A 13,661-nucleotide genomic window follows, 5' to 3' on the forward strand; every position below is an offset into this window, starting at 1 on the left:
CTGTCTGGATCAAGGCCAATTATAGTCTTAAAAACAAAGGTTACAAAAGGAAGGGGAAGTATATTTTGCAAGTTCACAAAAAGAGACAAAAACCTTGTTCCTCTTGATAAAAAAAAATCAAAAATCTAAGCTTTAGGTGATGTGGAAAGTACTGAAATGAAATCCCAGGGCTCTTCATAGCCAATCAGAAGGTGTTACAGGGTGGCTGGATTAGATTAGGAAGCAGGGGAAGGGTTAGGTGTTAAAAATTTCAGGAGGTCCCATGCTAGGAGGGGCCTAGTGCATTTTAATAAAGGGTTTTAATGGAAACTTCAAGTGCACGTTGTCCTGGTTTGCTAGAACCTTACTAACTCACCTTCTCAAACAAATAGCCTTTTTAGCTGAGGTGCTTGTGAGGGGAAATACAAAATGGCAGGAGAATAATGCTCTCTGGCAGCATTTCTGCTGAGAATGTCCTGTTGCTAAGGTGTGCAGAACAGTTCTCCCATCATGTCTCCCAAGGGAAATGGGGCAGCTTGGACTGTGCTGAGCTTATTTATGAGCTGAGGCAAAAAAAAATTAAAAGGACTGTAAATAAATAAGCTTTGAGTAAATTAGGCTCGGACTGTAAATAGATAAGCTCAGTATTTCCAAATTAAAGGGTTCATTTCTGAACCCCAAAATGCCCAAAGTTGACAACATTGCTAAAGGGAGCTGCTTGGATTCTCCTTTAATGGACCCTTTCTCCACAGAGTGTTCCCAGATGCACACGAATTCTTGAATACGTACCAAAATCAAGAGTTTCTGTATGAGACACAACACCTTCTATATGGGATTCAAGACATGAGGCTTACTCCATGCAGCACTCATTTTTGTGTCAACTGAACTGTTTGGGGAAGGTGCACAATAGTAGATTCCAGTGTGGCCAATTAGTCTCAAGCAAAAAAAAAAATGTGTAGGGGGGAGAGGGTGATGAATGACTGGGAAAATGGCATATTCAAAATTCATATTTCTCAAAAATTATTTATTTATTTAAAATATTTCTTGGCTTTCAGGACAGAAGCCCTCCCAAGGTGCTTACAGCAATGAAATACATAAAACAGTTAAAATATTGAAAGCTATACAAACATAAACACAATAAAATAGCAATAAAAACAACATGGTGCTGGTGCAGCTGTTTTCCCCTCCCCCGGCAGCAGCTTGGGCAACAGGAGCAGAATCTGGGGAGGGTACTTCTGTCTTCCCATTTTGCTCCAGTCAATGTTTACACTATTCCACTCCTCTGAATGAGAGCTGTATGTATGGGAGTGACCGTAACTCAGTGGTGGAACACATGCCTTGCAAACAGAAGGTCCCAGGTTCAATCCCTGTCATCTTCCAGGGCTGGAAAAACCTGTGCCTGAAACCCTGGAGATCTGCTGCCATTGGCTAGATGGACCGATATGGGGCTAGATGGACCAACAGTCTAACTCAAAGGCAGTTTCCTATGTTCCTAGTTCTGGTTTTATAATTCCAAATTGATAATCTGGCATTATACAGTTTTCATCCTCTGCTTTATTTAGCCTCTTTCCCACATGCTTCATGGCACTATGAGGGAGGAGGATGCACTTCTGAGGTTGACTTAAACAGCTTGCTTTTGTAGTTTCATTTTTCCCACGATAAAAGGACTATTGCCCAGAGTCTGGAACTAGTGACATCTGGTGAAAATAGATTGGGCAGTGCACTTACCTCCACGTAGACCCACATCATTGTATATCTGGTGTAAACAGTACTCCAATTGCATCTGAACATATAATTATCCAGATGTCTGAGTTGTTCCCCAAACGTTTGGATAAATGCAGCTGTACCCACTGAACCTTACAAGGAGTTCAGATATAAAACCAGAGCCAATGTCATATGTGTAAGTACTGCCCTAATATTTCATTGGCAAGCAATTGACACATGAAGTCAAACAGGGTGAAGGAGAGTCAACTGTATTAGCACACAGTTTTAGAGTACTGCTGACAGTATATTTAGGAAGGCTGTAACCAGACACATGCAAAATACACTGTTGCCTTACTGTAGTGTGTGTGTGTGTGTGTGTGTGTGTGTGTCCTACAAGCCATGCCTGGAGCTTTATGTTTTACATAGATTAAATGTACTTGTTTAGGCAGGTATGAGAATTCAGTCTTCTTTAAAAAACACACATACCCATGTTCAGAAATTCTTATATTTTCAAGAGTTGCTACATTTGTGAGCATGTGTATGTGTGTGTATATAGCGGTGTGTGTGTGTATGTGTGTGTGTGTGTGTGTATATATATATATATATATGTGTGTGTGTGTGTGTGTGTATGTATGTATATATAAATATAAATATAAATATAAATAAATAAATAAATATAAATGATAGTACTGGGAAGCTTACATAATCACAGGTTTAAGTGCAAAGTCAAAGTCAACATTTGGGTTATGTCTCTTAGGCATAAGATCATAGGAAGAGCCAAGCGGGATCAAACCAAAGGTCAATCTAGTCCAGCATTCTGTTCACACAGTGGCCCACCAGCTGCCTGTGGGAAACCCACAAGTAGGACATGCATGCAATAACACCTTCCCATTCATGTTCCCCAGCCTCTGATGTACAAGGGCATACTGCCTCTGATACTGGAGGTAGCATATAGCCAGCAGGACTAGTAGGCATTGATAGCCTTCTCCTCCATGAATTTGTCTAATCCCCTTTTAAGGCTATCCAAATTGGTGGCCATCACTACATCCTATGGTAGCGAATTCCATAGCTTAACTATGTGTTGTGTGAAGAAGTACTTCCTTTTATTGTTCCTGAATCTTCCACCAATAGGCTTCATGGTATGGGCCCAGATTCTAGTATGATGGGAGGAACAAAAATGTCTCCCTATCCACTTTCTCCACAACATGCATAATTTTGTACACCTCTGCCATCATGTAGGGATGGCGGAGAAATCCACTGCGGACCCCAATTAGGCTGGATTCAAAGTAATCCGTCCTCTGGAGTCTGGCCTCCAGAGTCCGTGGCAGAACGGGGCATTCACTTCTGCCTCCCCCGGAATCCACTGTGAAGCCTGCTCCTCTCCGCAGTCAGCTCCGTTTAGCCAGCAATACGGCTGCCATTGCCATGCCTTATCGCTGAGGAGGAAGGAATCCAGACGCAAATGGCGTCCACTATGCCATTTGCGGCCATAAAGCTCTTAAACTAAATGTAGCCATAAATGGCTAGCCTATTGCATGAAAAACCACAGACACAAATGGCGTAGTGGACGCCATTTGCAGCTGTAAATCCCTTAGTTTAAGCTAAATGTCGGGGATGAGCACCGCACCCTAGAGTCGGACACGACTGGTTGGGGACACCTTTACCTTTTTTTTAGTTTAATCTAAGAGCTTTATGGCTGCAAATGGCGTAGTGGATGTCATTTGCGTCCAGATTCCTTCCTCCTCAGCTATACAGCACGGCAATGGTGGCCATATCACTGGTTATATAGAGCCGACTGGCAGCTCCATGGAATCGCCGTGGAGTGGAGCCAGCCCACAAGGATTCCGGGGGGAGGAACGGATCACTTCCCCCCCCACGGACCCCGCCCCAGTACAGAAGATAGGGGTTTCGTACATCCCTATTGTCATGTCTCCCTTCATTCGCCTTTTCTCTGAAACTAAACAGTCCCAGATATTGTAACCTTTCCTCATATGCACATCTGCAAATATGCACAGTTTCACACACGCAAATATAGGGATGGCAGAGAATTCCACCACGGATTCCAGTGAGGCCAGATTCTAAAGAATCTGGCCTCCTGGAATATGTGGAAGAACAGCCTCCTGCCCCCCACCCCCTCACGGAATCCCCCCGGGATGGAACGTATCTGGGGCGGATGCGGCAGATTCGGCGGTGGTGGCGGCGGTTCCGGCGGCGGAGGCTCCGGCAGCTGGTCTCCTGGCCAGCCACGGCCAGACTGCTGAGGCTGCCATTGCCATCCTTGCAGCTGTGATAACCTTCGTAAGTATTTACGTAGCCTATCACAGCTAACCCCCTCAAAAAAACCAGCGTACACAAATGGCAGCAGCTATGGCAGCTGCCATTTGCGTTCCCTATTTTTCACTGTTCTAGCCTACGTAAATATTTACGTAGGCTATTACGGCAAAAAAAAGGAGAATGCAAATAGCGTAGTGGGCGTAGAACGGCGGGGGGAAAAGGAACACAAATAGCGCCCACTACGCTATTTGCGTTCCCCTTTTTTCTGCCATAATAGCCTACGTAAATATTTACATAGGCTAGAATGGCAAAAAATAGGGAACGCAAATGGCGGCCGCTGAAGCCACCGCCATTTGCGCACACTGGTTTTTTTGGGGGGGTTGGGGGGGATAGCCATGATAGGCTATGTAAATACTTACGTAGCCTATCACGGCAGCCTGGCTGGACGCAAATGGCGGCCGCGACAGTGGCTGCCATTTGCATCCGCACCAGCCCGTCCGTGGCTGGAAATCCGGCTGCGGATGGCCCTGGCCAGCTGCTCCGCGGAGCCACCGTGGAGCGGAGCTGGCTGGGCAGGATTTCAGGGGGGAGGACCAGATCGCCTCCCCCCCATCGAGGATTCCGGGGGGAGGGACGGAGCGCCTCCCCCACACCACGAATCAATCCGCGAAAAGGTGAGTTTCGTACATCCCTACGCAAATATATGCATTTGCAAAAAGCGCATTTTCGTGCATACACAAATATGCACACTTTTGGGATTGCCATTTTATTAGGTATGTAGGAATCCCTTACCTCGTTCTGTTCTGGGGTGTCTGCAGTGGGAGGGAGGCTTTTTGTCCCTCCCCCCGGAATCCTCCCCAGCTGGCTCTGCTCCATGGCAAGGCCGCGGAGTTGCCGGCCAGGGCCGGCCACAGCCGGACTTCCAGCCACTGCCAGGCTGCTGTGGCGACAAATGGCAGCCGTTGTAGCGGCCGCCATTTGCATCCTTGCATTAGGCCATGATAGGCTACGTAAGTCTTTACAGGGATGCAAATGGTGGCTGCTACGACAGCCGCCATTTGCGGCTGCAGCAGCCTGGCAGCGGCCGGAAGACGAGCCAGAGCCGCTGCATCTGCCACCAGGTAGGTCCGTCCCAGGGGGATTTCGGGGGGTGGCAGTCGAGGGGTAGTCCATTCCGCCATGGAATCTGGGGGGGCAGATTCCAAAGAATCCAGCCTCACTCGAGTCTGTGGCAGATTTCTCCAACATCCCTACATTTTATTTTTCAAAAAATGGCAACCGTGGAGCTTGACAAGGAGTGAGTATGGGCCATTCACTGAGCATGGGTAGGGGGTGAGCGGGGGCAGGGGCTCAGCAAGCAGGGCTTGGGGGAGTGGGCGGGGGGCGGATTCCTGGATGGAATCAGGTGCCCATGCAATCCCTATCTACAAGATCTTTTTGTTAGGTGTAGTGATCAGAACTGTACACAGTATTCCAAGTGTGGTCACACCATAGATTCGTACAAGGGCAGTGTGATCTTGGCAGTTTTATTTTTTATTCCTTTCCTAATTATGCTGAACATGGAATTTGCCTTTTTTCACAGTAGCAGCACACTGGACCAGCATTTTCATTGAACTGTCCTCCAGAACACCCAGGTATCTTTCTTGGTCAGTCACCACTAGCTCAGATCTCAGAAGTTCATATGCGAAGTTCGAATTCTTTGCCTCAACAAGTGGGGCAAAACACATGCAGCAAAACATTTTCAATACGTGTCAAACTGCTAGGATATTGTCATGGACCAGAAACAGCCTGTTCCATGAATAGAAGGGAAAACAGGCAAGATAGTGTGTCCCAAACTCCTTTTTCCTCTTACTTCCTGTGGCTAGGAATGTCGCAGGTGTCTGGTTGGACCTTGAGGCCTGGTGATGTCTTGCCAGCTTGCCCCCCCCCCATCCCCGGACACCAGTCTGCAGATTCCTGTGCTTGCTGACTCGGCACACACTGAGTTGGGCAAATGTGGAGATCCCTGCTCCCTTGCCGAGCTGCAAAATGGTGGCTCAGCCTTTTTTGTAAAGGGCCACTTTATCCAAATGGCAGCTGTAAAGTGGCCCATTTACACAGCCCTTTACAAAAAAGACTGAGCTGCCAGCTTGGCGAGGAACCAGGAGGCTGCATGTCATTCACTACCCGTGGCTTGCTGCCATGGTGAGCACAGTCAGGTGGCTGGGTTCTCACATCCCTACCAGTGAGCAGCATGCGAGGCAGGCTAGGTTGAGTCCTTTCATCCCTACCTGTGGCCTTTTCTGCTGCCACCAGGTGGAAATATTTATTTGTTTGGCTGCCCCCACCAAATTAGCCTTAAAACTCTATGGGTCTCAGGTATATACTTTAGGTAGTGTAGAGTTGGTTGTTAGATGCTTTTTCACTTAGGGATGTCAGAGAATTCCACACGAATTTTGAATGGGATCAAATTCTGACAAATCCGGTCCACGGAATCCTCCTCGGAACAGGGTGGCCTGGTCGACCCGGACCGGAGCTCATGCAGACACTTTTTTTTTTTGTCCACTGAACAGCGGATTTTATGAAAATAATCACAAAAAGAAATCTGTAGCTCAGAAATAGAAGAAGAACGCGAACGACTTTACCCTTTTTACGATAATAAATAGGCATTTCCCCTGTGATCCAAGGCTTTCTTTCACTGAGGCTGAGTCGCAAAGTCCACAGAAATCCTCCATCTTTTCTGTTTATTGTCTGTGGAGGTGAGGTCAGGTGAGGTGAGGTGAGGTCCGGTGGAGTCAGGTGAGGTGGGGTCAGGACAGGTCCAGTGAGGTCAAGTGACCGGAAGTTACGTGGGGAATCCCCGCGAAGGGCTTTACCCTTTTTACGATAATAAATAGGCATTTTCCCTATGAGCTGAGGCTTACAGAGACCAATGGCAGTCGCACAAAAAGGATTTTTCGGCGGTACCTACGGAATTATTTTCATAAGTTTGGGGAGCTGGGGAAAAAATGGGAGAATCTAGGGCATGAAAACGGCGGAACAGGGCAGACAACACAATCTGTGGACCTGAAAACAAATGGTAAGCAGCGGCTTGCGGCTCTGCGGAATCTTGCAGGAGCCGCTCTGCGAGGATTCCAGAGGGAGGAACGGTTCGCCTCCCATCCCCCGCGGATTCCCCACTGGAACGGATGGTGGCCATACATCCCTATTTTCACTAAAGGACTTTAACGAATGAGAGAAAGTGCCCTACAGCTGTGCATAAAGTTTGGTCCCGATCCTGCAAACCTCCAAGATGTTATATCTGCCACCCCCTTTTTGGTGCACCTTTGTGAGTAATCATGCAGGGGTTTGATGGTACATTGGGTGCCTCCTGACTAGGGGAGCCTGTGTATGAAGTTTGGTCCCAATCCTGCAAACTTAAGGTGTTCCCAGTTGTGCATTTCCCCCCATAGACACTACTGAAATAGCCCATGTAGGCTGTTTCCTTAACACAGAGAACACCTGCAGGAGCAAAGTGGCAGCGATCTGAATCACTCTTGCAGCACAACTCTGAAATAATAATCAAAATAATCCATGGTGCCTGCCAGATGACACGATAACCCATCGTGGATTTTAAAAATTCCCAACAGACAACGTGATAACCCACAATGGGTTAAATAAACCATCATGGTTTGTTTAACCCATCATGGGTTATTGTGTTGTTTGAACCTAGTCTTTTTTTCCTCTAGGACTTTGGGCTTTTTTCCTCCCTTCCTCCCTTCTTTTTCTCTCTCCATCTTCTTTCTACTTCTCTCTGTTTCTCTTCCTTTTTCCCTTAGGCTTTTATCTCTTAACATTAGGGGTTTTTTTACTTCCTCCCCAAGTTCAACCAATCAGGAGCATAATTTCTTGTTCATTTCTGCAGAGTAAGTTTCTTTTTCCTAAATTAAAAACAGTTCTCTTTCTTCCTCTGACCTTTTGTTGAACTTTTGAATTCCTGACTCCTATGGGTAAACTTCTTGACCTCTGTATTCTAACTAAATGTTTTACCTTCAAACTACTAACATTTTTGCTGAAACTGAATGGCACACACACACAAAAGATTTAACTCCATAATATTCTAAAAACAAACAAATCACAAAGAGGACAGTTCTGTTCCTTCACCCACGACTTCATATGATTGAGGGCTACAGTCAAAGTGGAAACGTGATCTCCTTAGGCAATACTTTATTCAGCCTTTCTTAAGTTCAGAGTTTTCAAAATTAATAGGAAGACCTCTAGTAAGAGAAGCTGGGGGTGCCTCCAAAAATGTTTGTCTCCCCTCCAGTTTCTCTATATAGCCTGAAGTGCTGTGGTTCAGAACATTCCCAAAGGACTTTTATATCTCAATGAAAATTCTGAAATACAAAACAATTACCCTTATATAACATTCTGGTCGGTTTTCATGGTGAGTTTTATGTTGCTATGAATGACTGAATGAAAATAGGATGTTTGTTTATTAAAATTCATAATATCCTGCTGATTATTCCCGACTCAAGTAATTATCCTTAAACATTATTAGTAACAGATCCTGTTGATTCTGTAACAGAAGGAGAAGAATGACATGTAACAGGAAGAACTATTTCTAAAGGAGAACTGATGTTTAAGACTTTTGAACTTGGTGTTTGAACTTTGATTTTTGGACTTACTGTTTCACTCCAGGGTAATGTAGTCTTCATATAGTCCCAATGATCTTTTCCATTTAGCAGTCACATTTTAAAATTAACATATAGACACATAGACATACTCTTTTCCTACTAAAGCCCCATTTATTTAGAGAGACATCAAAACTGTCCACTCGCCATGAATCATATAAAACAATGTCTATGAATAGTGTGTATATTGGGGGGGGGAGGACTAATATGAAATGTGCCATTATCATTGAGCCAAGCTGGGTGAAAAGAAACATCACTATTAAAATTAGTTCACTTACTCAGACTAAATTGCTAGGACAACAGGAATTTGCATATGTTCCTTTTCAGTAAGATATAAATCAGAGATTTCCCTTACAATCTTCAGTAGAACTTAGAATTATATATGAACCTGGGCAAATGGTGAAGTAGGAGTGGCCTGTACAATCTGTATTTTATTATATCTTCAGAACTGCTAATTATCTGTGCTGCCATAGACAACTTAGACATCTAATGCTGATAAATTTATAGCTATAAAGCATTAATTTTAGGGATGTTAGGGAATTCCTCCATGGATCCCAGGGAGGCCAAATTCCAGTGAATTCGCCTCCCCGGAATCTGTGGCGGAACAGAGCAACCCATCCCACCACCCCGTGAAAGCCCCACGAAACGGAGCCTACCTGGCTGCGGCTCCAGCAGCAGTGGCTCCAGCAGCGGTTCCGGTGGCAGATTAAGCGGCGGTGGCAACGACATCAGCGGCTCCGGCTGCAGCTGGACTGCCGCGGCCGCAAATAGCAGTCATCGTAGCAGCCGCCATTTGTGTCCCTACGCCGGCCCGTGATAGGCTACGTATATATTTACGTAGCCTATCACGGCTAAAGCAGGGATGCAAATGGCATAGGGGACACCATTTGCATCCCTGCTTTAGCTGTGATAGGCTACGTAAATATATACGTAGCCTATCACAGGCCGGCGTAGGGACGCAAATGGTGTCCCCTACGCAGGACGCCATTTGCATCCGCAGCAGCCCAGCAGCAGCTGGAGGCCCCACTGTGGGTTGGCCTGGCCAGCAGCTCCGCGGACTGGCTGCGGAGCGGAGCTGGCCAGGCAGGATTCCGGGGGGGAGGAACGGATCGCCTCCCCCCCGTCGAGGATTCCGGGGGGAGGAACAGATTGCCTCCCCCCACCTGCAGACCCCAGGGGGCCAGGTAAGCAGGGTTTCGTACACCCCTAAATGGGGGAGAAATCCTCCACGGACCCCAGTGAGGCCAGATTCAAAAGAATCCCGCCCCCCAGAGTCTGTGGAGGATCGGAAGACTTACCTCCGCCTCCACGAGGAATCCTCGCTGGCCAGATCCTCCCTGCTAGCCGGCTCCGAAGTGCCAGTGATATGGCTGCCATTGCCGTATTGCTGGTGGGCCAGATTGACTGCGGCCACAAATGGCGTCCGGGACGCCATTTGCAGCCATAAAGGCCTTAGTTTAAGGTAAATGCAGCCAATTACAGCTGTGTGAAGGAGCCCATAATCAGAAACTCCTCATGTTCCCATTTGTTCACATGTAATGCTCGGGAGCACATCTTTTGGCAGACAATATGCTACAGCTAAATTCAAGACTTCTACATTTAAGTTCCTTCTGTTTATGTGGCTCATGGGCCACAAGTGTAGAATATTTTAAAGGTAGAAACCAAAAAGGAACGAAAAAGAAATGGTGTCTGTGCATGAATATTTTGTAACCATATTATTTTAAATAATAGTAAACACTTTATCATATGATACACATATACAACTCAGAGAACTGGGGAGTACCTGCATTTCAAGTGTTTAGTAATTTACCAATAAAAATATGAAGATCTTAGACATACTGTCAGGATATATGTCTTACCTCTTAGTCAGTATATAAATAATATTATACAAAATCAAGCAGTTCTGTGCTTGTGAGTATTGTGGCCAGAAGTGTGCAATAGATTACTGGTTGGTAGAACAATAACTTTATTGGCAGTGGTGGGTTCATATGGTCTGTTCTTTTTATTGATGCATTCATATGGGTTTTATATATCTCTGAAAATGGTCAAGATGCTCTATAAGACATGTTTTGTTAATGCACCTTTGCTATTTGCATGCACAGAAAAATTACCCTCCAGGGCACATCCAGAGGTATTTCCTGGATATTTTGCTCCAAAAAGTTCCAGAACTAATGAACCATTTTTTAAAGTCAGATTGTTATGCTATTAAAACAGCCACTAGATGGCGCCGTTTCATTGTGTTATATGAAAACTTGAAAATTAAAAGTTTCCCCTTTCAGCAATCATGTGGTCACTGTTTGGGAGAATACAATAAATGTGGAAAAGCTCCAGAATGGGAGGGCTGCAGGGGGTTTCTTTAGTGTAAAGGAAGCCTACATTTCCTACTGCTAAGATGCAACACCATCAGAAGGAAGGCAACTCAATGTTCTGGATCCAGACTTAGTCATATAGAGTAGACCCATTGAAATGAATGGAACTTAAGTTAGTCATGATGATCTATTCTAAGTATGACTAAGTCTGGATCCAACCCAATGTGAGGATGATGTCTAACAGTTACAGCTTTGCCAAACAACAGAGGTCCCTTCAAAAATTAATTGGGTGAAGGGGTCTCCATGAGTATAAGGGACATGCTGCTGGCCTCACTCTGACATTGTCAAGTTTCCTTGGCAATGTCATTCCATTGAGCGTGGGTGCCTGCATTGGGTAAGCTGACATTCACATAGACATCAGCGATGGGGCCTAAAAAGCCACACTACCTCAGGGCCCCTTGTAATCATGGAGATCCCTTCTTGTGATTAACACATGAAGGGGGCTTATGATGGAAGTATAAACCTCACTTGAACATGCTCTGACTGACCCTACCCTTGGTGAACCTTGCTGGATCAGCTGGGAGAAAAATACCCTATACTGTTAACATAAACTAGAAAATGCAAGAAGCAGAACTAGGGATGTCAGAGAAATCCATTGTGGATTCAAATGAGGCCAGATTCTTTGGAATCCGGCCTCAGGAATCCGCAGCAGATCGGGACCACTTACCTCCGCTCCAGGAGGACTGGAGGCGGAACGACACTCGGCTGCCTCTTGCCACCCAGAGCCGTTTGCCTCCTCACAGTCCCTGCCAATTGCAATGTCTTTTCTTTAAAAAAAAAAAAAAAGGCAATCGTGAGGATGTGCCCATAGACATAGATGCAAATAGAGTCATGAATCTTGCATCTAAGTCTATGGGCACATCCTCCTGATTGCCTTTTTTTTTTTTTTTTTAAGAAAAGACATGGCAATTGGCAGGGAAAGGGAGGAGGGAACGGCTCTGGCTGGCAGGAGGGAAGGTAAGTGGCCCCCAAGCCGAATCCTCACGGAGCAGAGCTGCTCTGGAGGATTCTGGGGGGGAGGAACGGATCACCTCCCCCCCCCACCGGATTCCCCACCAGAACAAACGGTGGGGAATCTGTACACCCCTAAGCAGAACATAAGCTCTAGGGCTGTGCACCACTTCGGCCTGAGTAAAGTGGGGTGCTTTGTGCTGCTTCCGAAGCAAGGTGGTGGGGGCACAAAGCTGTATGAAGCAGGTCATAGCATCATAGAATAGTAGGGTTGGAAGGGACCTATAAGATCATTGAGTCTAACCCCTTTGATGCTCTTTGGAACGATCCAGAATCCCAGCCACGACGATGCCACCACCCAGCCCCCAGCTCCTTACCTGGCCCCTTGGGACACATGCCAGTGGCCATCTTCTTGTTCCAGGGAGTCGCCATTTGTAAAATTGTGACTCCCTGTATTTCTGGAAATAGATCCAGCACAAATGGCAGCTGTGAAGCATGCAACATTAATGTAGCATAACTGATGGCTTAATGGATGCTATTTGCACAGTATCTATTTCTGGAAATACAGGGAATCAACATTTTAAAAATGATGACTCCCTGGAACAAGGAGACAGCTGCCAGCATGTGTCCCAAGGGCCCAGGAGTTTCTGCTGGTGGTGACAATGATGACTCCCTGGAACAACGCAGCCGTCCCAAGGGCCCAGGTAAAGTGGAGAGGAACAGAATTCGGACATCCGAATCCCACTTCGACTCCAGAGGCTGAAGCAGGTCAGGGGACCCCAAATGAGGCCCAAAGTGAATTGGGCCTTCTTCAGAAGCCCTGAAGTGGCCTCCAAGGCGGATCGGGGGGTCCCTGCACAGCCCTAATAAGCTCATTATTATAGCCATCTCACTAAACTACCAACCTCATACTGGAGTTACTTTCCCTCTTTTGCCTCAAACATTTATATGAACTAATTAAACTACCCAACCTAGCATAATCCAGCATTTTCTTTAAACACATTTGCCAGAAGGAGAGCTGTGGGAAGTTCAAAAGCTTGCTTTATTTCTGGATTTTGTGCAATTGAACTATGGGTGAATTTGGCTCTTTTTATTGGTAATTTTTTCAGAACCTAAGGAAAAAGTTTTTTTCTTTCATTCGAAAAGATTCTGATGCCTGTAGTTCATCACATGGCCCAGCGGACTTTATAGATTAGACTCAGATTTGACCCAGACAAGTTTCTAGAACAGACTTTATTAAAGGTGAACAACAAGATCCTCCCTTTATATTCCAAACATCTGTGTAAAAACCTAGCTTAATATAATACTGCACATGTAGGTTTCAAATATATAAATGCATGCATTTCAAAACACAAGGTTCTCACAGCAGTTTCTCTTTCATTTATTGCCCAGATCCAAACCCTGAATGTTGGGGGCCTGGCATATTTGGGCCTTTCAGGGGGTCTAAAAGCAGCAGATGTTTTCATACATTAACTATTGCATCCGCCTCCTCTTTAGCATATTAGTTGACACAGTACAGAGGCAGAAACATGGAAGTAATGCAAAGGACATCACAATCCTCCTTGAAGTCAAGCTGTTTGAAATCAAAGAATGTCTTGAAGTGAAGGAGAGCTGTGTGTAGGAAGTCCGATGTGTCCTACTTTACAGCCTGCTGTTTGAAGATGCCCTCCATTTAAAAAAACTGTCCACTCCAAACTCAGAGAAGGGGCCTTGAAGTTGTCCATCCACAGTA

This window comes from Heloderma suspectum, chromosome 5 (genome assembly GCF_057233095.1).
Source record: "Heloderma suspectum isolate Gila_16-S chromosome 5, 16-S_ref, whole genome shotgun sequence".
Lineage (NCBI taxonomy): Eukaryota > Metazoa > Chordata > Lepidosauria > Squamata > Helodermatidae > Heloderma > Heloderma suspectum.